The sequence below is a fragment of the Numenius arquata genome, chromosome 8 (genome assembly GCF_964106895.1).
Source record: "Numenius arquata chromosome 8, bNumArq3.hap1.1, whole genome shotgun sequence".
In the NCBI taxonomy this organism is placed as follows: domain Eukaryota; kingdom Metazoa; phylum Chordata; class Aves; order Charadriiformes; family Scolopacidae; genus Numenius; species Numenius arquata.
In genome coordinates, this window is record NC_133583.1 from 37529836 (window position 1) to 37557340 (window position 27505).

Below are 27505 nucleotides of genomic sequence, written 5' to 3' on the forward strand. Positions count from 1 at the left end.
GTATATGTACTTAATATTTCACTTTACTTACACATAGTGGAAACTAAAACTAATGTTGACAATGTGAGGGCTGTTTAAAAAAAAAAAAAAAAGAAAACAAGTGTGAGGGGAAAAAATTCTGTTCATAAAGCTCTTTGATTATTTTTTTATTCTTCCATAATCTGATATATCTGAATCCCTCTCTTCCATTCATATGAAAACATGCAAAACCTTAGCTTAATTTTATTGTCGACTATTACAGCATCTCTTTTGAAGTACAAATTGTAACTGAAATCAGTAAAAAGTCTTTCAAAAAGTTCAGCATGTGTGATAAAATATCGCAGATTTTTTTAATGTACTTGAATGCAGTTATGTCTGACTTTCTTTAAAGCTTCTATCGGTGGGGAAAGAAAGGTGATGGTTGGATCATGCTCCCACAGGATGCACCTCATTTTTAGTACTTAATGTTTTAATGTTCATCACTTAAATGTGGTTTTGGGTGTACTTCTGAATCATTACTTTGTAAAAAGAAACAAACATTGCCGTCCATCTCCAAATGGGTTTCCACCTTGTTTAAAGATCGGTGCTTTTATCCTTTATTCTTTAGAAAAGATCATTTTAATTAGATTCTGCTTTCCAGATAAGCTGCTCTTCATTTTTAATTCAAGGGAACAAGAGGAGGTAGCACTGGGATATATTTGATCTCTCTGAAATATTTCAGTCTCTCTAAAAACTCACAGCACTGTAACTTTCTCTTGAAAGGCTGCTGTGACATTCAGATGTTTGTTGGCTGGACTTGAAAGTATGCTTTGGATACTGTTTAGAAAATCTAGTGCCCCTTAAGTGCAATACACAATAAAAGGAAGTAATGCTCAAGACCTATTGTGTGTGGATTGCTGCAAAATGCTTTTCTCTTAATGCTTTCAGCTTGCTGACCTGGAGAAAAGGTTGTTTCTACATTTAATTCCAGTTATCTAGGTGAGATTCTTCATTTCAGGTTCTTTTTGTTTTTGCTTTGACCTATTTTTACATATTTTAATGCTGTCTGTTTAACACGTGCAGTGAACAGCTGCGCTATCGAGTTCCTGCAGATGTTGTGAGCCAGTATGATTTTTATAACTGCTTCTATGATGTCAGTCATGGAAGCCTTGATTTAGGAAAAAGAAATCATAGTCAGTCATGGATGTCTTCAAATGTCCTGACCTAGACCTAGAAAAAAAACAGTATGGTATTTTCTGGCACTCTCTGTACTGAGCTGTCTCAGATGGTTTTCTTCTGTGGCTCTTAAACACATCAGAGAAAGTTTGGAGCCGTCTAGTCATTGCACATTCCAAGTTCCTTTTCATATCTACAACAATCCTGTTAATGCTACTTCTTTTAAAGCTCTTTGTTAGTAAATATCATCAGATAAAAGGCTACATGGTCTGGATTTCTGCTCTGTAAAAGTCCATTAAATAAACACGGTATTACTAGCTGACTGACTTCTAAGCTCAGTTTTACTAAGTGAGGGTTTTAGTGGGCTGTTAACAGCTACAGGTATGGCTTTTTTGACTTCCTGATTTGGGGCGGGGTGTGTGTGTAATTTTGCTTATCAGATCACCTCTGCTTTTCTGATTCCTTCATGTATGAACTTGTCCTAAAGGAGAGCCACTTCTAACTGTATTTTGTTTATTATGAGCTCAGAATACCTATTAATCTGAAAATAATTTTAGAAAGTATATTCCACTGAAATAGTGGCCATGACTACTATTTTGTATCTGTACTTTTGTATAAAAATTTCATATACTTAAAATTCATAATTGAGTTTTTTTTTTCAAGGTAAATTTCAGAAGGACAAACCTTAAACAGCCTTGCATCAGTGTGCTTATCTGGGAATTAAGTCTGACGTTAGGTCTGTATCGCAGTGTGTGTCTGGAGAGGGGAGTTAAACTGTAGTGGCAATCTTTCACATGGGTGCACTATGCCAGTGTTTGCAGGACATAGATCTCTTACTTTGTATAGGTTTCAGATGGGTTTAATGTTCTCCTTGCTCTGGAAAAGTGTTTTGTGGCATGTCCTAGACCTCTTTCTTGTTTCTCCCATCTCTACAATCAAATCATTGTAACATGGGTATATATGCAGGACTCTTTTTTTTTTTTTTTTTTTTTTTTCCTGTTTATGGCAGTTGCTATATAATGCTGCCAAGTTTGTCAAGACAGAAATGTAATCAACACTCTACACAGCATTTTTTTAGTGACTGAGATTGAAAAGGGAATAAACAACAAAATCAGCTCTGCTGGTCAAGAGTTGCAATGAGGTGTTTCCCAGAGGAAGGAATAGTAACAGTAAAGCCAGGGCTCGTTAGTCCTATTCTCTGTGCTGGTGCACAGCTTTGTGTTTTTGTCCCTCCCTTATGCCCCACCAAAAAACCTCCAGTTTTGGGGGAATTAGAAATATAAAGATTTAATCTTCACTCTTTTAAAAGAAACTTTCTGCCTCTTTTCCTTGCTAAGATAGAATGGAAACCATAAACTAATAGTAAATGTCAACTAACCGCTAGACTTGAAAGAACCAGCAGCTGGCTTCTGCTTACGAAGCAGAGAAACTGTGTGGGAGGAGATGTAAAGAACCTCCTCAAATATCCACTCTAACAGAGGGGGAAGGGGGAGCGACTGTACTGAATATAGGTTTTAACCTTTAGAATTCTTTTGCTGTTATCTCATATTCTTAGACATACGAAAATGCAAAATGGTAATTGATTTGTTTCAGTTAAAGGCATCAGACAAAGGCCCCATGACACCTAAGATTAATTTCTGATAAGAAATGGGGCACTTTGTTTGCCTGTATCAATTTTGTGTCTGTTAAAAATTTATGGTATGAAACTCATAAACATTTTTGAAGTGTATTTAATGAATAATTGTTTGCGAGGAGCTTGAGTGTGCCTCAAATCAGATACAATGTTTCAATGCAGCAACATTAACAACATCGTTAGAGTAGTACCGAAATGGCAGCACTTAAAAAATGCATCTGCCACAAATCTGAAATGATGGGTTGGTTTTGAGTACAAATAAACATAGGGGAAATAGATTGGGTGATATTCATTCATGATGTATAAACTGAGATCAAAAGTAGTCCACAGGCTTATGCTAATATAAATTGAGACGAATTCTAGGTTTGCAGCACTGTTTGACCTAAAAGCTGTCTAAGCAAGGCAACTAATGTTTCTGCTACTTCTAACAGGAAGTCTATATACTTATACCTGCTGTCAAGGAAAGACAAAGAGTTGGTTTGGGGTGTTTTTGTTGTTTAAGAAACTTTTTGCAATAATTCATAGATTTTTCATCACTTTCTGATATGGAAAACAATATACAGGCTCATTAGTTCATGGCAAAACAATTTTTAACTTATTTTAAAAAGATTCAGTATAAACAATCTAGAAATTGAAGAAAGAGAAAAATTTCTTATGAAAATAGTCAATTATAAGACACTTAACCAATGTATCTGAAAAATGAGGAGGCAATCCGCTTGTTCTTTAATCGGAGAACTTTCTGAATCTAGATGCTGATCTTACTGGTGAGATGAAACTGCTCTCAAGGAATGGTAAATATTGGTCACTATGTGAAGACTGTTTTTACATGTTTGATGAACAACTCTTGTATGCAAAAAATAAAAAAAAAAAAAAAAAAAAAAAGAGTAGAACTGCAACTCTGTTATTTCACCTGCTCTTCTTTTAGAAGTGTCCTTTCTTGTTTGCTGACAACTCCCACTATGGAGCACTTGTCCACAGTCCCAGGAATTACTATTAACTCCCCAAGACGGGGGTGGGAAATTAGAACTGGTGAGCAAGGGCTGGAAGGGTACCAGCTGGGAGGATATTTGTGACAGATAAGAATAACAGGAAGAGAGAGAGAGAAAAAGAAATGGTCAGCACTTTTGGCTTTTTAAAAATGGGGTGCAGATGACTCGCTGTTATGTTTTTGCAATGCCTTGTTTCCAGACTGCTGGTTTAGCCACATCTTTAATTTGCCTGGTCTATAACAGCTGCTTCTGCTGCTACCACAGAAAAAGAAATTATAGTTTCCAAGCCTTCATTTCATCCCTCTTACCTATAATCCTCAAGTTCCAGTCTGTCTGACCACTTGACTAGGCTTTTGTAATTAGTAGATCTTTTTGGGGGCCCTTAAATGTATTTTGCATATACAGAAACACTGAACAGCCTTGGAAACTCTTGATGAGATGAAAAACATCCTGCTGGGAATATAAAATGGCACATAGTGCCTAGAATAATGATTTTCATAATTGAGATTTTCATGTGCTGTATTAGGAGGCATCATTTACCTGGGGTCCCGTTCTTATGAAAATACAAGAAAAAATGTTTAGCCATTTAAAACTCATCTGTTTAATTCAGTCTCTACGCTGTTTTTTTGATTTCTCTGAAGAAGGCTTATGGGTTTGGCACAAAATACACAAAAAGCCTGAGATGAAAACCAACATTAAAATATTTCTGTGCACTCTATGGTTCAGATGTACTTACTTGATTTTCCCAAATGAGACAGGTGGAGTTTCGTAATGATCTTTTCCTTGTACCTGAGACCACTGGTTTGCCTGATCATTTGGCTAGGGTGGCACATTGTTAATTAAGTGCTAATAAACAACATAATTTGGGAATGTACTCTCTTCTGTGGAAGATAATAACTCTCATTGCTGCAAGTATCTTAATGTAATCAAAGAAAAAAGCTGGTTTTAATCATTTACTAATTGTATGGCACAACCAACTAATCTCTGGGATGTACCTTGGAGACCCGATAACATGTTTCATCGACTTCTGGGGAATCGACATGCATGATGTTGGTCAAATTGCCCTCAGTTCACTTCATTTGCTGGTCTGCAGCTCTGTGGTGATTTGTCTAGAAGACAAAGAAATAAAAGATTTTGTGCGATAGCTTAGGATATGCTCAATAGATCAGCCGATAATTGGTCTTGACATTACCCAAAGAAAAATCTCTAGTGTCACTATAAAGGTCTGAGTGGTTTTGTGCTAACTCTTTTCTTTGGATTTTCAGGTAAAATATGTTGTGCTTCAAGTTAGTTCTGACTGAAATTACATCATTCAGAATATTAAACTGAGACACAATACTATGAATAAGCCTTACATTTTCAATAATTTAAACACCATAAATACATATGTCTATGGTATTTTGTTTCATGCTGGTTTGGTTTGCTGTTCTTGTGAGATTATTCAGACATATAAAACAATAAAAATTTCTCAGAAAATGAGCTCGAGGCTTATTTTTCAGTGCTGCAGATAAGTCTTTATAAGATCCTTCACTGAAAATTCAAATATTAAACCTGTGCGCATGAGTCTTTAGTGTAGCTTTAAATTCATTTTTTTCTTAAGGAAAAATAACTCCACTTAAGTACTCAAATAGGTAGTAGACTGATCTTTATTGGTACCATGCACCAATCCTGATGAAATCTGCAACAGTGGTGCAATTTTTCAGTAGGTCTGAAAATTGTTCCAACCTTAGCCTGCAATGTTCAAAGGCACCTGAGGGACTGCATAAATGACTACCCCCTGTCCCTAAAATGCAGTGGGTCAGGTGATGGGATTCCCAAAGCCTTCTAAATTCTTGGCATTCAAGATTGAAAATGCCAGGGCTCAAGTGACAAATATTTGAGCTGCTTGTTAAAGCCACTTTATTAAATTGGACTCATCTGAATAAGTCTAGTATCAAATAAGTATGGTATATTAAATCTAAAAATAAATCTTTTCAAATCTGGATTTTTCAATGGTCTAATGATTACTTTTTGAAGACCTTCTGGTCTGCAAAATACTGTAATTATACAGCATATTCTTAAAAAGGCTGCTCTGTTGTATTAATCTTCATGCAGTTTCATGGAAGACATTTTGAGAATTTTGGATCCATCTTGTTCAGCTACACCTTCTCCGTTACTATTAATGGAGGCACATGCAAGTTTGAATTCTTCAAATAACTTTGAAAAGTCTCACATTTGTTATTTGTCTATTTTATAGGACATGAAAAAATCGCCACCACTCCCAGCGAATTAAAGCACAGTGCTTTATTTACATAATGCCCATTAATGCTAATAAATTTCATGCTAAAGACCTATGCTGCACCACTGCCAACTAAAACATAAGTCTCCTTCCTTTTCAAGTCCTGTGCCATGTATTGCCTGGACATGCGGTCATTAAAATGAACTCGGTTGCAATGACAGGAATTAGACAAAGGTGCATGATTTCATTTTGGCTTTCAACGGCTTTTCTAGGCTGAAATAATTCTAGGATTCAATCTTCAAGTAATCTTGAAAAGCATTCAAATAGGAAGTGTTAGCTGAGTGAGGGAACAGGTCTCTATATATGGGAAATCAAGTGATAATATTTAACTGCTGCAGTGTTTCCATAATCTGATATGAATTGAGTTTTCTCTCAAAAGATTCCTTTGTAATATTAGTCTGAAGAATAAGTTTACCAGCTGTATAAGAGAAAACAAGGAAGCATGTTTGTAATTCTTCATTCATAAATTTTGTTGCTTATTTCATTCTTTGCTCTGTATCTCACATCTAGTCAATAACTGCAGCCCTTCTTCACCCACCCACCGACCCACCCCTTTTTCTTTTTAAATATATTTCTGCTGTTAGTAGTCCTTTCAGAGTTTGACCCCAGAACTAAGTGTCCTTCTTTTGCAGTATTTCTGGAAATCAGGCAGCCAAATCACTCTTGTTCTATGTGTGCAAGTGCAGCAGTTCTACTTTCTGCGACTGGAGTACAGGAGGAAGGTGGGACCCACTTTATGAGAATTTGAAGGAGGAAAAAAAAAAAAAGTATCAGTAAAAGGATCAAAATGGTAGATGCAGACTTTTTTTACATCTTTGTAGTGAGCCATCTTTTAGGAGCCCTTTTTGCTAGCAAACCGAAAATGTGATGGTGGGTTTAGTCTGGTTGAGAATGGAGACCAAATGGGAATAGCTGTGCATGAGGAGGATGGCATTTTATCAGAGTAGATGAGAGGATTTTGTGGCACCAGAAATACGAGATGAGGAGGGACTGAATGATGGTTGGATGGTAAAATGCATAAAAAGAACAAAAAGCATTTAGATCCTGTCTGGCTTCGAAGACTTAGAGAATGCCTGGACTTAGCAAGTGGGAGGATAGTGGGATCAGCCAAAGGGATGTGATAAATATTGAAAATGAAAATTAAATGTAAACTTGTAACAAAATGTAGTGGTCAAGGTTTGTTCTTGTGTCCTCTACCCTTCACCCCGGATAGAATAAAGAGAATAAGGCTGTTTCTCAGCATAATTTTTGTTTTTTCACGTATTGTTCTTGACTGCCCCAATCCCTGTATAATGATCAGTGTCGATCTCCTGAAGTGGTTTTATTAGTTAGTCAAAGGATTACCAGCCCTTTCTTTCTATCATCAGAGTGATCTTCAGCAGCAGACGGAAGGGCAAGCAAGGGCTGTAAGGCAGCATGAGGGTGCAGAGTGTGAACTGTGCCACATCCTTGTGGCGTGGGTCTGGGCGGGCAGGGGAGATGCGGCAGTGCATGGCTGGGCTGAAGGGAGGGGAGGAACGTTGCAGGTGAGGAGAGGCAGAGAGCGGGGCTCTCTGCCGGGCACAGGGCTCCTGGGAGTCCTCTTGTAGAGAGCTCTCAGCAGTTGTATTTTATCCTCAATTGCAAACCTGTCAATTCAGGGCATTAATCACATTTTTAGTATTTTCCTTAAGTATCATCTTCTATGTTTTTTGTACTGTGTAAGTGTGTTGGTGGAAAGACTGGAAGACTCCAGCTGAATTCAGGTGGCTCTGCCACCAGATATGTAGAAGCAGGCTAAAGAAAAGAAAGAAGGGCTATTATAAGCAAAGAGTTTGTAAGAACCCAACATGTTGATGAGCAGTCATTATCAGAGCTGGGAGCATTTTGAAATCCTTACTGATGACTAAGCCTCCATTTTATATCTCTACTTCCCAAATTCTCAGCCTAGTGGGAGCTCATGTTATTTTTAACAGTAGCTCCTTTTGCCACTGAGTCGTAATGGATTGGAATCACACTTAAAATAATAGTTTTTAATCTTATATGCTGTTGTAATTATCACTTTTATTTTTAAATTAGTGAGAAACTTGAATCGTCTCAAATCTTACCATCACCGGTTGCACTTTTCCCCGACTTTCTGACTAGTTTCAAAGAGAAATCATGTTCTTTATCTTCTGCTCTGCTTGCCTGCATTCACCTCGCTGCTGATCTTCCTGCTCACAGGCAGACCCGTTCCAGCTCAGTGATGAGTGCCAGTCACGATAGCATAACAAGCCAAAAGTAGTAAACTTGCTATGAAAAGCTTGCAGACTTGGAAGTGCTTAGGTGCCAGGGCTTTAAACTTGTTGCAACTTTATTAATGACACCCTGGGGGAAGAATCTTTTAGTAGTAAACGTATTCAAACAGATTTGAGCTAAAAAAGCTGAATTTACTTTGTTTTAGTGGCATGTGTACTACAGCATTATCAGGAGAAGATTTTGAGCAACAGCGGTGAACTCTTATCTTGGATCATGTTGAACTGAAGGTTCTCCATGACTGAAAATGTATTTCCAGCTTTACGGGAGATTCCCCCCTCCCACCCCTTTAGTACTTTGCAGTTTAAACAGAGCTGTGTGTTAAACAGCATTTGTTGAGCTTACTGAATAATCAAATATGATTTCATTTTTCCTTGAAATATTCATTCCTGCTCTGCTTTTGAAACGACACACGTGCCAGCATGCTATTCTTCTCCCCGGTAGTTTCTACATGAAATCTATTTTCCCTGATAAAATGGAATCTTTGTGTCTTTGTCTCTTCACTAGCTTTCAGGCATGTTTTGGCAGGAGCTCTGACTGTCGAGGCACTGGAGAGGAGGGGCCTTGCACTCTTTTGTCAGCTTTTGCATCTGTAATTTTTGTCCACTCAGCAGTACTGGAGGGGCTTAGAAAAGGGGGAGAGCCATAGCTGTTGAAAGTCAAACTCTTCAAATAATTGCTGGACTGTAACCATTTGGTGAAAGGGTGTGGTGGAGGGGAGAAACTATCAATATTTTGGCTAACAGCAGCTTTAGGTTTAAGGTTTTAGCAACTCTCCATTTCATGTAATTGCATGCCTTTCCCCATATATTTGTACAGGCAACAGTACTGTGTTTATAGGCTTGTATATTGTGTGTTGATAAACTGGCTTTTTTTAACAGTGATGAAAATTATTTCAATGGTGCTGAAGACCTGGTTGTTTCCAACCAACAGCTTAATTTAAAACATTTAAAGTCTTCTCTAACTTTTGTCCTAATCCTCTGCTGCAATCTTCCTTTACAGGCTGTGCACTTTCATCTCCTTGTGTAATGTAACCAAACAGAAAATAGTTAACTTTTTTTTATTAAAAGACAGATCCCTTCATACTAAAGAAAGCATTTCTCCTCTTTAGCTTTTTATGGAATATTAACGTTGATCTCTCCTCCTCATTTCAGTAGGCTATTTAAGCTTAGGACTCATACTGTGAGCTGTTAATTAATCAGTGTGACAGATGAAGAAAGTATCCAACTATGAAAGAAAACCTTACTTCAGTGACTAACAATAAGGATGTGAGCCCGAGTGATTTAAAGGATTTTTTTTTTTTTTTTTTGGATGTGTGATAAGGAGTCTTAAGCTGTTTGAGGTAACGATGGGTTTTTTTCGCTCAGTTTGTGTCTCTGCACAAACATTAAAGGGCCCATCAATATTTTGTCTTGAAAAGTCTAGACAGGAGTTAAAAGAGCCTCTCCTACAGTTTGAAGAGATCCTGTTTCCCATAATTAATAACAGGAAGCAAGTAAATAAGGCTTTACTGACAAATGAAACTGCAACAGTAACATGTACCCAGAAACATTAGCTCCTAGCTGAGAAATCTAGCTGAGGTCTGTTGGCTTTAGTGTACAGGAAAAGATTGCTGTAGAAGTGCATTAGAGCTTTGCTCAAGTCTAATTCGGTTATGTGATAGCAGACTAAAAGTCCAAAAGTAACGATAATGCATTTTAATTATTGAGAGTGATTCCTGACCTTTGTTTACATCTGTGTTATAGTCCAAGAACTCTCCCCCTGTCATTATTTGAAACTCTTTGAACTCGAAAGGAGATTTTCATGTTTATTTAAAAGCTAACAGAAGGCATTTCAGACATTTCCTGGAACAAACTGTATATATGTATTTTAGGAAGATAAGAAATTAAAGGAAACTTGAGGAAAAGCTTTTAATTTTCTTCCTTTTTGAAGATTGTATTTTCCCTTTAGATACCTTTTCAGAAAGTAGTTTAAACCCTTCCTTTCCCCTCCCCAATTCCTCTTGTTAAAATCAGTTTAACTACAAAAGGAGAGTTAGATCCTCATCTCTTCTGTACCAGTGTAAAACCAGAGCAGTGTAATTTATCTTGCTGAGCTGCTAAGATCACTTCAGTAACTCTACATTGCAATGACAAAAACTCAGTCTTACCCTTGCCTGCCATACTTATGATTTTCTTTGGCTTTTGGGTTACATTTGGGTGGGGAAGGACACATTGAAAGGGGAGGAAAAGGAGGAGGTTTCTGTGTGTGTGGTTGGGGGGGCAGTTGTTTTCCTAGGGAGCAGCAATGACTGAATGCAATATTCAGAAGCACTGGAAAGCACATTTCGCTCCATATTTGTGCTGGATCTGAAGTCTGAGCTTGTTGAATTATGGGTTCATCGTCTGGCACGTTGACTATATGATACAACTGTGTAATGCAGACTGTATGTCATCTTAGCGTTGACCTTGAAAAGAGAAGAAAAGTGAATTTGTTTCACTGATTCTCAGATACACTAGACAGTAAATTCCTACTTTAGCTATTTAATTTACAGTTAACTACTAGAATTTTTTTATTTTTCCTGTAGAAAGCCCAACGGCTCATCTACTAAAAATGACAAGATAGGCCAAAATAAGCCTGTTTGTAGAGCTAATGTTTTTCCTTTTCTGTATGTTTTAGAAGATTAACAGCCGTTGCTGTACAGGAGCATGGCGATGAATACTAAATAGTCCATCCATAAGGCATTTTGGAAGGAATTCAGTAAATTCAAAGAAGATATCCCAACATAGTATCCCATAGTTTTATTTTTTCCACTATCTGCAGCTAATACCATGGAAGCAATAGACTATATCCAAATAGATGATGCAGTATTTACAATACTGTACCAGGTTAAAATGTTTACTGGCAGATGATCTTTTATTGTTGACTGATTAAATGAGAGATTTGAGCACATGTCCCTAACTTTAAGCACAGGCTTTTTCTATTCAACTCAATGAGAGTATATATTTCTATAGTTCATAATTGGACTTCTGTTACTTTCTAAATTTATTTCTTTCCCCTGTTTGTTTAGTTCTGTCATCTCGAATCATACGTGCCAGTATCCAGCTAGGCTTACAAGTTTTAAATGAGACAGCTTATGGAATATGGTGCTACATGACACAAGGGCTTGGGTTCTTACTGCAAATAAATATCTCAGATGTCACTTCAAATTACTATTGTAATAGGAAAAAGTAAAAAAGAAAACTGTTGAAGGTACGTTTTCATGATAACTATAAGGTATTATATCAAGTTTTTCTCCTATCTCAGAATTGTAATAACTACTCAATTCCTGAGGGAAGTTTTTTGTGGACAAGGTGCATTTTCTTTACCACAAAAAGTTACGTTACACAGCAAAGGTTTGAAGAAAATTGTGTGAACTGTTTATTTGTTTGGGACCTTTGAAAATCATGTGTTTATATGCTGCACATAATAGATCTAGGGTTAGAAATTTCTCTAATTAAAAAGGAAACAATATACCAGTCTTTTTAATACAATTTGAGTATGTTCAATTGCACATCCCAGAGAGAATTTTCATATCAAGCCTAATCTTTGTATTCAGCTTTTGATGTGCTTTTTACATAACTAAGGAGGAAATTTTCATGTTTAGGGTACTGCTTTTAGAAAGAAATGTGATCCATCAGTGGACAGTTTGAATTCTTTGAATTGTCAGAGTATACGTTACAGGTGGTGTGTGCACCAATACCAGTAGATTGATCAAATACATATTTCAGAGAGATGAACAATTATAGTAAATAGTAGAGTAGGGTAAATTAAAGTTCCTATATAGATCCAGGATATAGACCCAGCTTAATCTAAAAGATGCTAATACAAAAAACTACAGTCCTAACAGGATTGGGTATTGGTAGCAGAATTTTGTTATCTTAAACCTTATAGGTATGTAGTTTCCAAGAGAAACTCCCTTGATAACTAGGAGTTTCCAAGATATTATCTAAATTTGCTGTTTATTTTAAGTGGTGTTGGAAGTACCATCTTGTGCCTTCTTCCAACAGAATGAAGGCTGTTTTTTATAGGGTATTATTCAAATCCCACTCTGTTAAAGTTGCAAGGTTCAAAGTAACTGTAGGTACCCTGATTATACCACACCTTCAAACACAATATTTCTTTCTGTCCTCTAAGATTTTTAATTACTTTGAGCATATTTTAATTTGTCTGTGTTTGTGATTGGCCCTGATGCATTCTTTCTCCAGCACTTTAAAATATTTTTGACTGTCTAATTTACTCAAAGGTAAATAGAAGCTTATTTCTGATTCAATGGTAGGCTCCTTATAAGCAACCTAACTAGAATAAAAGTGAAGAAAAACATATTTGCATTCAACTTCAAATATTAAAGTTTCTAATTACATTCCAGACTATTATTTAAGTATTCTGAAGGTTTGTTTTTATAGTGCTTCACATTAGGGTAAGAACTGTTTTGCAAATCCCTGTAATTCACAGGAATTAGGAAACTCTGCTTATTTCTATTATCCAGTAACCTAATTTTGGCACGCAATTTAAAGAAGGTATCCCTATTCATCCTCCTTTTAAGTGAAATGATTATATAGATGAAAATATTGTAAATTACTGTGAATGTGTGAAAGTAGATGCATGCAGATGGACTATGACTTAAAAACTTTGCCCAAAAATGTTACTTTTAGCGTGACTAATATTGGCCAGCTCTTGGAAAGTTCACCCTACTGTGTGCAGGAGCTCTCCAGGCTGCCAGTAAGCAGTGCAAAATTAAAAATGTTCCAGGCTACCAGCAGGTAATAAAAACTGTGGATTGCCAATAGGGTATGTGAGTTCAGGCATTTACATTTCAAAGGTGCTCACTTTAGAGAGTCAATTTAAAAAAACAAAAAAAAACCCAAACAAACAAAGAAAAAAACTTTAAACCTTTGGTTTCTTGTTTGTTAAATATGCAACAGAAGATACTTGCTAACGTTAAAAGATTTTTAAAAAATTATTATTTTCTGTAAAGTGGCAGACGCTTATTGCTGCATTTATTTCAGCAGAAAGAGCTGGCTGATGCTATAGAGTATAGAAGGCTTCTGGCTCTCTGCAGTCTTTGCCTCTGTCATGCAACCTAAAAGGGGTTGAGAAAGTGGGGCAATGCCCTGGGAGTCCTCACCGTGCTCTTGCTACCATGACAGTCGATAGTAGTGTCAACAAAACAAAAGAGAGAAATGCCAATACTCCAAATACTAATTCTGGAAGGAAAGACTTTTGCTTTACATACAATAATAATTTAAAAACAAAAGTAAAATTTCTTGCAATACCCATTTCAACCATCAGAGACGCAAACTGACAGGCACTACTGTCGATCAGAGGAGGAAGTTATAACATAGTAAGGAGTTGCAGGGTTTTTTTTGCAGCAGAGGAGTAAGGGGGAATACCTGCTGATGTTACTATTTCTTGATGTCCTAGTTTAAGCTCAGACTCATCAAATCAATATGTCTAATGTTCTTACTCCTTTAAACACAACTACCTGTATTTTTTTGAAAAGCCAGGAGATAGGACTATGTGATGATGAAGCTGGATTTTTTTTGTTTGCTTAAATGTTCTCATAAAGGTTTTTATAACTGCCTTGGACTGCTTCTTTCCAGAAACATTATTTCTCCCAGGTAACCTCAGTATAATGTGACCAGTTAAATAAGTGGATTTATTGGTTTGGTTTTTTTTTTTATAGTAAAGCATCTAGAGAGACGGAATAAAGGTCAAGGATACCTTTTTTTTTTTTTTTCCCCCAGAGTGGGGATAGTTTTCCATTCTCACAAAAGCGAATTCTATTTCCTTTTTCAGGGAGCCAGCACTTTTTCTTTTTTTCTTTTTTGAAAGTTCTCATCTTTCATTAACTTGTATACTTGACATAGGTGTAGCAAAAGCCTTCATTTATGTTACAGGAAGGGAAGCTTGTTAAATAAGAAAGCCATACACTTTACAATTTTTTTTAATTTTTGGGTTGTTTTTTTTTGCCAAGATTGTACAATATGTTTTCCTTGACTAAAGTTTTAGTATAGGAAGTAGAACTGGTATGGCAAACTTGTCTCATGAGTAGATAAGTCACACTATTCAAAAAGATATTTTTAGTAAATAATTTTCTTCACAGTATGTTGAATAATATTTTTTGTGCATGCAGTGAGTCTTGCTTTTGAGTTGCGTGGTACATACTACCTTCATTTTATTAATTAAATTAGCATATATAGACATCACCATGTAAATGCTCTGTGCCTTCAAGTTAGGACATGAAATACTTTTCAGTGTTTTTTCTCCATCTTGTTTCACTTCCAGGATTTAAATCTGCTCTTCACCTTTAATAGGGTCATAGTTGGGAGGGGAATAAAAACCTACGGGGGCATCTATTGCTGTACATCGTCTTGGTTGGTTGAAAGAATTTGGCCTTTAGTTCTGTTCCTCCATCACAAGTCGCTCTGATAATGGTGGCAGAACAGGGCATGCCCTGGCAAATGTTACCACCACTGCAGATGCTATAGTCTACCGTAGTGACATTGGTTCACTGAAGAGGTTTTAACAGTTTATTTTAATTCTTTTAACTAGAAAAAAAAGTTTTAAATAACAACATCACCACACTGAGTTCTGACATTGCAGAAGAGTGCTATGACTCTGCATTTTACATGCTTCTAGACAAAATTCCTCGGTAAAAACAAGCAGTGAACTGAGACCCAGTCTGTGTTCTTTTTGTCACTTTATTTGATTGACTGTTAATAACATTTTTCCTCTGAAATCTGTGATTATATAGCTATTTAGTGATTACTTCTTTAAAATTGTAACATTGATCCTTCTGCCTTAAAATGCATAGACAACCTTTTTAACAAATCCATATAATAAAAAAAAAAAAAACAACAACATAAATTACCAGAATGATTTGAAGCATATAAAAAGTAGAGTGTATTCAAGTTTTACTGTTGTTTTTTGGGTTTTGTTTGGGTTTTTTTCTTTATCTGGAGATGTCTAACCTTGATGAGACTCCCATCAAATCAGATTTAAGCCCAGAAGAAATTTTAGTCAATCTCCACCTTTAACTCCCAAGAATAATGCCATATGCTTGGCTTGCACTTGATAGAGGAAGATGTATATATTTTAAATATTTGCATAACTCTCTTTTAATCATAGAAACCCTTCTAATTTTATGGGGGGTTGTCTTTGTAAAGAAAGAACTATATTTTTGGTTGGACAACAGTCTTTTTTATGATAGTCTAATAAGCAACCAGCATATTTTTATCTTCTAAGGTTAAAAACCAACGAAAGCAAGTCCAGTACATGATTTACAGTGAAATTTCTTTTAAGGGATCTGTCTTATGTATTAAGATAGCTCAAAATACATGCAGGTTTTGTACTTCCTAGATATTTTTTTTTCTTCATTCCGTACCTCAAATAGATCAATCTTTGCACATCCTCTCAAGCATTCCCCATTTATTTTTTTTCCAAAGGTATATCTAGCCCTCTTAAAAAGATTTAAAATAGAAAGCGAAGACTCTGGTAATAGCTAGTCTATTCTGTCGAATTCCTGTGAAAACTGGAGGTTTTCTTTGTGAGAAGTCACCTGCAATGCCTGACATCCAAACAGCACATTTCCATGACTAGGAAAATGGCAACCTGCCATAACTTTGATAATTGTTGAAGATACTTTTCAACAAGAGTAGCATCTCTTAAGACTTGTCAACTACGCATTTGCTTAGCTCTGGCCATAAGCAGAGGCTGACAAGATCTTTATCTTGTCTGGTTTGTTCCAGGTATTGCCTATTTTGTGATGGCAAAATCTTCTGGCAGCAAAAGAATTATTTTAAATACAGAGCTGACTCTCTCATTCCTTTCCCTCTTCCCCCCCAAAGTGCACTAATAAAAGCCCAAAAGTCATCCTTCCACTCCCCTGAATAAATTTGCATAACTCTTAACAATTGCAATTCTCTTTTAAAATACTGAAAAAACAGATATGGGTCTGGGATGTGATAGTTCTATTATTAAAATCAACTACTTTATCTGGAGGACTGGTTAGGGCACTTTTATGTTTTATTAAATGGTTTTATTGGGTATTTAATTTGAAAAATTTGCATAAGTAGTTGCACTCGTCCAAAATGGACCACAAGCTTTTTACTAGAAATTATGCAGTAGATACTGTTGCACATAGAGTTTCTTGCAAAAGTTTCCCACAATTGTGCATTTAGTTCTTGCGTTGTTAATAATGCCAAGCAACTTTGAGGTACTTCTGGCCCATTACATTAAACACTAAATAACAATTGGAGGCCACATTGTTGTTATGCTTGTATCAGGGTGAGATAAAGTAACATGACTCAATATTTTGAATACATGTGACAACTGAATGCTAGATTGCTAATTTATATTAAGTCCTTCACGTATAGAAATGAATCACTGTATGCCATTCATTCCTACTTTTTTAACTGGTGAACTGATAAATATTTCATGACCACAGGTAAGCAGAAAACTCACTTTTTCCAGCCCACAAAACCTTGAGTTCAAAACTAGTTCTGTTCCATATTAAATTTCAGTGAAATTTAGGAAGAATGAAGAGATCTGTCTAAAATACTCAATTGCTGCTGAATGGGAAACAGCTATTTTGGAGTCAATGTGTCTGGTTTTGACCATAAATTCCCTTTTAATCCTTAGAAATGTTTTCTGAAGGAGTTTCCTTTAAAAATGGTATAACCCCACATGAAGTTTAACTTCATGAATCACCATCTCCAGCTTGATGGAAAGGCTGATGTTCAAAGACTGCACTACTTGTGAATTAGGAGTCAAACATGAAGTGAAATCTTCTTACGTTTTCGGTGAGAAGTGGCACTTGATCCTCGAGGCAAACAACTTCACTTCAACCTACATGACACATCACATCACATTACTAACAAGAGCACTGGCAAGGCTATAAGTTGAAATGCCACTTTCTGTTAAGTTAAAAGTAGGACACATTTTTTTCCATTACTGAAAGTTCTATCACTTCATATAGTTCCTTTTGCAAATGAAAAATGGCAATGGTTCTGTACAGAAGTGGTCTATGAATTACAGAAAAGCAGCTTATGCTGAGTAGTGTGGCACAAGAAGATGCCAAGCATTTCAGGAGGAGAGATTGCAGCACAGTCATACGGAAATTACAGACCCCACAAAATTTAGCTATGCTAAGTCTCTCATTCTTAACTAGAGAGGAGGATGAATAAAACATAATTATAGTTATATTTTTATTTTAGCAGTGTCAACAAATATGGTGACCTTGTGGATGGTCAAGATACTTACAGTACCTGGACAGAAAATACAGATAGAAAGACAACATATGGGGTTTGTTAGTTTTGTTAACTTCATATGTTTTCCTCAGTATCCTGATCTTGATTACTACTGCCAGGTTTTGAGGGTGATATACAACTGTGTGTATGCTTTACCATATAGAATTGCCTAGATTCTTTTTTATTGTATAACAATGTCCAAAATAGCCTCAATTTGATTTGATTTATAGTACAATGAATAAAGGGAAATAATCTTAAAATACCTTTCCACCGCCTGGCAGTCAGGGAGTAAGCAAAGAGGAGTTTCTCACATTACATGATTCTGAATCTGGAACCAGGACCCCAGATGAACCTGGGTCTCCTTCTGGCTTCACCAGTAATTTGTTCTTTCCTTCCCCAAGAAGGGGAAAAGGAAGCTTTGCAAAAGTGTTTCAACCAATGCTAATGAGTTTTATTTATTAGATATTTTAATGAAATTCTGATGTCTATGTTGGAATTGTGTTCTACATATGGCTAGAAGGAACTAAAAGGCCCACCCATAGAGGTAATGGAATGAACGAAGAGAATTTTGGTGTTTTTTCTGTAGTTTGGTACATTACCTTGTTATAACTTTTTTTTTTTCTCTTTTAATAGCTTTGACACAATTTTATTTTCAAGAGCTTGAATAAGTGGAAGAAGAAAAAAAAAGTGAGACAAAAATAAGAAATAAGATGTAGTGAGAAGTGTAAGTCTAGCTCACAAAAGCTTATGCTTATAATAATAAAGTCTGGAGTTGTAATTAGCTTTTTTTGGAGTGGTTTTTCACTCCAGCTGCACTAGACAATACTCTGACTTGTAGTTAATACATACAGACATATCTACTTATTTTCCTTTGCATCACAGCACATGTACTTCCCTAATTGGCAACTTGCCATTTATATGTGGAAAACAAGATTGTATTAGCGAGAGGGAGATTTCAAATGTCTGCAGTGCAAAAACGTCTTAGTTACATTAATGAAGGGAGATGAGATTTAAGTTTGAATTTAGTTATTTGGATCATAACATATTTAGAGCCTCCATAGGGCTAGCCATGAGTTACAAATAATCAAAGTCCAATTTAGAACTCAGAATGCCCTTGCAAGGCTTCATATTAGGACCACCCATTAGTTTCAGTTAATTGTCATAGCTCTATGTAGATATCCAGCAAGAGTAGACATATTCAATAAAGCCACTTATTTTTCTCTTAATGCTGAAACTGAAATCAAACTGCTGAGATACTTCTGCCCCCCCCCCCCCCAATGCAGAATACAATAGTGAGGGCGTTCTGTTTTATTTATGAAGTTAATCATAGGTAGGAGCAAGATGATTGAATACAGTGTTCTAAAAAATAAATACTCCTTGCTCCATTCAAGAACTACAAAATTACCATTAATATCTCAGACTTTCTTGCAAATCAGAGAGCCAGCTAATTTACTAAAACAAGTTCCATCAGGCACTGTATTACTGCCCTCTTTAATGGACGTATTGCTAATCTTGAGGATTATTTCACACCAAGTTTGTGTTGTCTAGCTAGGCCAGCATGGTTTAACTTGCAGTAAAGCATTTGAACGAATTTTGTCTCCTTTGGGAACTCTTGCTGCATCCTTGAATTTTTCTTGCTACGTCGTAAGTAAAAGCAATTGTGAGTAGAACCAATTGTAACTCTCAATCTTGTCTGAGAAGTCAGAAAAGACTATAAAAAAATCAAATTGTGCAAAATGCTTCTATGGAACCAACAATATTTAACCAACTGCCTAAATTCTAGAAGACAGGGGTTTTTTTTAGTTGTTTTTAAGGAAGGATCTTACATGCTTTTCATGTCCTAAGGCCACAAAAATCTAAAATCTTTTAAAAGTGTTTTCAGGCAGACTCAGTTTAAGACTTCAGTTTCCTGAAGTCCCTTATTTCAGTGTCCTTTTTTCTGTTTAGTGCATGACAAGTGCTTGTAGTAATTCAGGTGTTACAGATGATGGAGGGAGGTTCTTAACATTTTCTATGTTAATAATTACAGACAGAAAAGAATTGTGTAGTTTGGAGACTCTGTGCCTGCCAACACAGGGAACTGAATGAATAGGTTTTGAGTACTCAAAAGTAATGCCTTTCTAGACAGAATACTTGAATCAGACTCTGAAGACTTTCTGACACAGGCTGTCTGCTATAGCTTGCATGAATCTGAGCTGAATGAGTTCTCAACCAGAATGACTTGAAAAGAGTTGATAGAAGTGTTGCCAAATGAAATGAACAATTCTCTTTTAGTTCTGTAAAACCAATGTGCTCATCAATGAACACAGTAACTAATACATTAATAATTTAATTATTAGAGATGGTAGGAACAGTTGGACACTACATTAAAAAGAGCAAAGTTTGATCGTCCCTATTCCAATCTTGCATTTTATAGTTCTTATCATGAATTTGGGAGTTCAGGATCTTCTCTGCTGTAGTCAGCTGGAAATGACACTGTTGAATCCTCAAGTCTACTGGTTCAACAATCTATATGATCTCCATAAGTTTAAATAAAATCTCCAGCTAGTACAGCTAACCTTCAAGCCCATTTTGCTGTGAACTTAACCAGTTTGTCCCACAAGGATCTCATTCACTTCCATAAAGTAAACCAGAACCAATTTCTTCCTTCCTTGCCTGTTCCATTTTCAAATACAGTAGTCCTGATCCTCTAGATAGGTTTTGTCAACTGAAACAACACAGCAGGTAAACAAATTTTTCAAATGCAAAGTGATATTTTAAGCATCATCAGTAGCTTCTTCAATACTTTTGATTTAGGTGTTGGTGTGAAAATCCTTATAAGATCCACTTTGCTTTTCTTGCTCACTTTTGTCTAACTTACTTCAGCCTGTGAGCTGGCTGGTAATTATGGTGACACTAAAGAAAGGATACATTTCAACAGAGTTCAGGAAAAGTTGGATGGTGTAATTTAATCTCCTTTATCAGCCTCCACAGAATTCTTTTTGTCTTTTCTCATCAGCCAAATCTATAATGTCTTGTTACACAGCTCTGACTCCGGCTTCACAGTTTTGAAGATAAACTAGTCCCTCTTCCTGGTCCAGTTCTAGGGACTTTTGATGAAAAATCCAATCTTAAGTCCGAAAATAAAATGTGAGTTGAGATTCAGCAATCTGATTTAAAAATGACACGACCACAGATTTTTGTCACACAGTCGTACAAATTTGAAAGCATGTTTTCCCTGCTTCATTCCGCTAAAAACATGTTTCTTTCCCAAATCTTTGTATTTACTTCCCCATCTTCTTTTCCTAGCAGGTAAAATCCATTCACTTTCCAAAGTGCTCAAATGAAGTAATCTAATTTTATTAGGTGGCTTAAAGGACAGCTAGGAAATACTTAAATACCTGCTTTTATTTGAAGCTTCTATGATTATTTCTCAGTCTGAAATCAGCTCTATTAAGTTCTCATAATAATTCACTTATTGATATTTGCTCCTACTAGGGATCCTTTAATAAATACAGAAAATACCTGTTAAGATCAGTGTTACAGGACAATGGGTCAATCACCCTTATGAAGAATTAAATGGAAAATAAGTGTTTGAATAAGAAATGTTATTAACTGAAATTTGAATTTTTATTAAAGAGAAGAAAGAGAAATGAGATGTTCTTTCAGCATCACTGAGACAGATTAGTGCTGGTCTGTTGAAGAAAATGCTTACTCACCGTTTGTTTTGAAGAGAGACTTTGTAGATTTTGCTAATCTCAGTGAAAGATAGAGTTATCACCACTGGAAGGCAAAGGTGCCCAACTTCCATTTGCCTCACAGAAAACTTCTGCATTTGTTTTTAAGCAATCTGGAAGTAATTTCAGGATGAAAATAATGAGTATTCTCATGAAAAAGTCTGTCTTAATGTTGCTTTTCACTGCCATGTTTAGGAAATGTGTTCTTGATTTATCAAGATAGGTATTATGATAGGTAAGAATGGGAATGGCACTGTATGAGGGAGACTGTCTGCTTGTCGTTCTTAGAGTAGGATAAAATGTGAGGCTTTTCTGAGGCTATTGGAAATAAGTTTTCAGTACATGAAATGTTTTGACTTTTTAACTAAAAGGTTGAGTTCTACAGTGCCACCATCTTTTAAAGATTAAATCCACATGGCACTATATGGAATACAATATCTATTGTTCATACTTCTTGAATGACTTGGAATCATGTGTTAACATGATGAAACCAGATGGGATGTTCAAACACTAAACTCCATTCAATGCTAGCCAGATGTCTTTCCTGGAGGATGGGTGAGGGATCCTCCAAATAGTAATTTCAGAAAAGATATTAACAGTCAAATTCTGAGCAATTTATTCAAGTGATAAATACGGTCTATTGGTTATTCAGTAATTGCTTATCTGCTTTTAGGTAAGCTTGATCTGATCTCATCTTAACTCATGGCTTAGGATGTGGATGTATAATCTGATCCAAAATGTGGGTTGTTGTATTGTGTAGGTTTTTTCCCCAACTTAAACAATTAAGGAAACATAAAATTAACTTGGCAAATACACTGGGAGATACAGGGTTTGCTTTTGTGGCTCAACTAGCATCTTACAAAGGAAAAAAATGGAAAAAGAGGGCAGTAGAGGACAAAGTAGGTAAATCAAAAGCAAACTGCAGAATGTAGCACAAAATTAAAAAAAAAAAAAAAAAAGAGCTTGCCAAGTGGCTAGCAGACACTCAGAAAGGTTGTATCTCTAAATTAGATTAACAAATGTTTCTATAATGAGCCAGCTATACTTGTAGCAAACTTCTAGCTATGTTTGCAGAAAATGCATGGCTATCTTCTTGTGTCTTAAAAAACAAACCAAAACCTCTTCAACTATGCTACCTTTGACTCTTACACAAATTCCACTGCAGTGGGATTGCAGCAGTGTGGAGAGACTGTAAATATGTTTAGACAGCTGGTACAGTCTGAGGCCTTATTAAGGAAATGGAAAACAATACAGAAAGTTTTCATTCAGAAATATTCTCATATACTGTAGAATGCCCAATATCTTTCAATGCAGAATGCCTTTTTCAGCGAATCTTATTGCTTGTCATGAAATAAAGTACGAGTTTTCAAACAGAACACATGAGAAGTAGGTCTCCCCCACATTTCTCTTTCACGCTATGTTAACCTCACTTATTTTACATTCGTGCGGTAGAAGAAATGCCAGCCAAGCTAAGTTTCTAAATTTAAAAATACTGGATGACAAATCTTTGGCAAGGAGGGATGCACAATTCTAGCCTTCATTATGCTTGCCACCTCCTGTTGTAGAGAGCTAAGGAAAAAAGGAGCAGGAAGCTCATTAAGATCTTGTAGCCAAAGGCCACAACTCCCTCTCCCATAAAAGTCTCAAATTTTCTTGACTGTGCTCTCCTTTTGCAATGTCCAAAACACGCAGTGAATCCTGAGGGCATCCAGCAGGAAATCATTGCTGTCTGTTCTGTGTAAATCCCAAAGAAGGGAAGGATAGGACATAGGCACTGCATAGTGTGTTACCCAGCAGAGGGCCGTTGGAGGAGAACAAACTAGAGAGCTAAGTCTTAATGCAATAAAAAGTTTGTGAATTCAGCCAACTCCCTCTGGTGATTTCAGTGGCCTTGATGTTCTCCTAATCTGTGTGCAAGGCGTAAGTCTCCTTCCACCAAGGATCTTCATGTGTGTTGGAAACACACAATGGAGTCCTAACCCATTCAAGCCTGCTGGGATGATGTTAAATGTGATCCCTTGTGCTGGTTGCTACAAAATGACCTGAATGGGTACAGGTGTGTTACCATCTCCCTTGTGGAACCAACTCACAGTTATGCAACCAAGAAATATATTCATGAACTTGATGCACATTCAGTGTTAGTCCCCATTTCCTTTGACCTATTTCTTTCTTACAGTTCAGGATTTTTTTGGTTGTACAAATCTAAACCAGTCTTTCAGCAAAAAAGTTGTTAATTCCTCTTTGAAAAGGACATGAACTTTATCAGTTTAAGTAACTCAGGTTTCACTTCCTCCATTAACATGATCAACAGTTTCTATTTATTTATTTATTATGGAAAATATCTTATTTTATCAAATTTTGCCACTGACCCTGAAAAATTCAGCTAGAATACTGGTACTGATAGAATAGTCATGATGAATGACTTTCTAAATGAAGTTATATAAACTTTATTCCCTGAATACGCATACAAAACTGGCAGAGGATATTGGTTAGAGGAATCTTTTTTCCTCTTTTTTTTTTTTAGCAATGTGTTTTGTAGAATTGAAATGTGGATTTAACCATAAAATAAACCAGTAAAATTTAATAATAATAAATAAATAAAAATATAAAATACATGAGTCATCAATGAGGTGAGGAAAGAAGCAGCTTAGATTTAGAAACAAGATGTCAGATGAATCCCACAGATTGAAAAAACAACAACCCATATTTTGATTTACTGAAATTTCGGGAGACAATGCTTGCTTTACCATGCTATTTTGCTTGTCTGTAATTTTGCAAGTAGGAAAATTATGAAAGAGATACTAAGCACTTTCCCATATGAGAATTTATTTGAGTTTCACTAATAATTTAAATGTAGATTTGAAGTCCTAATCTTTCTTGTGTCAGTTTAATAAAAATATTTATGTATCTTTGAAAATGAACTGCCTCACAAAAAGGCACTATTTTACTTGCATTTTTGTTTTTAAGTAAAATAAGAAAACCTCATCCTACCTGGAGTGACTTTTCATATTTATGTCAACTAGTTTGGATTTTTACATCTTACGCACTCTTTGCAGAGGAATACAGAGTTTGAGGACAGAGTGGCTTAAAAGCAGGTTGGATGGAAGAGATGAGTTAGAAGCAGGTCACCAACAAATGGATTTCACAAGGGGAATCTATCTCTAGTTTTAGAATTTTGTGATCTAATGCTCTGGAGCACACCTGAGCTCTGATCCTGATGGTGCACAGGATCTGGAAGGAAAGATTTTTTTCTCTTCTATGCATATGATGTATTAGGAAGTCATTTACTGGAAGAAAACTGTTTTTTACATGTTATGCAAGACTGAAGTATTATATAAGAATTACAGAAGGAGACACCTGGGGTTTCTTTTGGGTTTTGTTATGGCTTGTTTCAACTGACATGGAGAGGAACTTTGAAACCAAGCACAAATCAGAGATGGTTTGCTTTAATTTCCTTTCTTCAGATAAAATGTGTAGTGAAGGCATTAGGACTGATTGTAAGTTAGAGGATAACGGAAATATGCATTCAGAAAAAGCAGGTTCAATCGACAATTTCCTGTATTTTAGGTGCACTTATTGCATGTAGGAGGGGCTGATAATTCATAAGGGTGAATGAATGAAGACACAAGGATAGTGTTTTACTTCTACTATGCTATTTTTTTTGTGCAGATTTTGGTATGGTGTGCAACAACTGTAACAAATCATTTTAGATTTTACAGAGAATAAGCTTTATCTGAGTCTTCTCTGAAAGACGTGATTTTGATCTTCCAAAATAGCAGAAGACTAAATGAATTTATATTTTTGGTTACCTATTTTTTTCTCTACTTAAATTAGAAAATTGAATTATTTCAGTTTTATTCAATTGTGCACTTGCAAATCATTGTCAAATCATTTACAAACATGACAAGAACTTCATCTTAGACTGCAGTCATGAAAAATATTCATAGTAGCCACCTAGAGCAGGACAAATGAAACCATGTTTTCCAGACAAAGGATTCTGAAGTTAGCTCTAAGTGTAAATACCCAATGGCTGCTTCCACTCATACACAGCAACCTCAAAAGTGATGATCTTGATGAGATAGTAGCAGAAAACAGTGTGAAAAATTATTTAATTCTGTTTGTTTCGAGTCTGACTCTTCAGTGCTATGTATTTCCTTCATAGAAACAATGTCTGTTTTCAGTCTACAGAAGCAGTTGAATTCTCAGCTGTGCGAAAAATACAATTATGACAAGTACACTTGACCTTCAGTGAAATTAAGGAGAGTACCACCTGCACTAAATATGTCTTGTAAACAGTGTCAGGAGCAAAGGGATACAGTCTGGCTAGAAATCAAATCCAGTTGCGTAGCTTACTACAATAATAACATTTCAGGTTGCTTGAAAGTTTTGACTTCTAATTGTACCCTTCTCTTAAACAAGGAGTGTTGATGAGTTGTTAGCAGCTGCGCTGTGAACAGGAGCACTGTTTGTGCTGAGATAAAGCTGCCCAGCTCTAGAAATAGGCTGTCATGCAATAAACGACTTTTCATATTTTTTTTTTCTTGATTCTCTTGTAGTACAAATGTTACAAATAAAATCAAAGAACATGACAAAACTTTCAGGACACTTCCCAGAATATTTTGATCCCTTGACCTGTGCCTATCCCTAGAATAAACTAGTGTAGTAAGATCCATGAAGTAAAAGGTATTTTTGTTTTAAAGAAAAAACTCCTCCAGAATCAGACCCCTTAAAACTAGATAATGAAGATGGCTTAAATTAATTTATCTATAGATGTCATAGGGAAACTTCAAAATAGTCTTTTCGAAAGACGCAGTATGCTGCAGGCTGCTTGTCATAACTGAAAGACAATCCAGTAATATAAATGCTTTACTCCAGATCCAAGCACATCTCTGTCAGGGAAATTCCCTAAGTGTAAACCCTCATCAGACCTCTTTTTATGCAAGTCTCACCTTGAAGTAACGCTGTAGCTAAAAGAGGTGTTACCCTGGGTTATTTTGGCTAGACAGTTCTGACTAGTAAGGTTCTCCATAAAGACTACCTGCTGCTATTCACCTCTTTTAAACCAATCCTTTTCCTCTTTTCCTTCAACATAATGAGTATTTTGCAGCATAGCTCAGAGAGGAAGGAATGTGGGGGAAGTCAGTTAGTTATTTAAAGCTTTTAAATGTCTAAATCATAATTTCTAAAATTTTTTTAAGCATAGTTAGCTGGTATGGATCACAAAGTGCAGAAAATGTGTACTGGACAGTCTTGTATTTCCAGTAAGCTTTATAGCGCAGTCTACAGAGTGCATTTTAGTACATGGTATCATACGGTGGAAAACTTATAGATCTTAAATACCAGGTCCACATCTGAAGAAGCTGTTGGTCCTGCAACACGATATGAATGGGGAAAATGGGTTCCTTACCCACAGTGGCAGGAAATACCCGTGGTAAACTTTTTTGGAAATAACATGAAATCTGTAATGGTCTCAAAGATGATGGTACCCAGCTTATGCTTTCTCCCCAGCAAAGTCAAATTGCAAGCCCTCAAAAATCTTAGTAACCATCTACTAAATATAAAGCATAGATGAATAAACATTACATATGTGTGTGCCATCTTTTATATTATCTGCATCACTGAGAGCTGTAGAATTTATAGCACCTCATATTTAATATATATTTTACTACATTCCTTATTTTTGTAAATTAAAATTGAAAATATACAGACCTTATGGCGTTTAGCTCTTTTTATAATTACTCTGTAAAACTGTTGTGTTTTTCTTTAAAATTTATATCAGCCCCAATATAATTAATAACTGTACAAGAAATCAGTTTATTTCTGAGGAAAATCAGCTGAAGTGCCTTGGCTGTTTTGTAGCAATGGGCTCTGTTTTTGTCTGCCATTTCCATAGCAAAGTGAATTAATTTAACAGAGATCAATAACATTACCGGCATATGTTGCATACTCCTGCTATAATTCACAGTGCTGGGGAGTATGTGACATGAGTTTAAACTTTATCTTGCTGTATAGAATTATGCAAATGGCATACCCTTACAAAGAAGCTTTTGTTTTTGTTAATTTAATTCAGTAATAACTAATAACGGAAAATGTGTAAAACAAATCATTGTGTGTTCTTAGGATAAAAAATGTGCTAAGCCTTGATGTTGGACGTGTATAATGGTGGTTGTTCTGTAGAATGCTCTGTGCACTTTGCAGCGTGTGAAACCTGC

At 36.0% G+C, this 27505-nt stretch overlaps 1 long non-coding RNA gene across 1 annotated transcript in view; it reads right to left on the bottom strand.

Annotated features, from left to right (window-relative positions):
• Positions 1-27505, bottom strand: part of LOC141467770 (uncharacterized) — a 63564-nt gene that overhangs the window by 27801 nt on the left and 8258 nt on the right. The window contains exon 2 of the long non-coding RNA XR_012463334.1: positions 4752-4865. This is a non-coding gene — a long non-coding RNA (uncharacterized lncRNA). The remainder of the gene's footprint in view (positions 1-4751; positions 4866-27505) is intronic.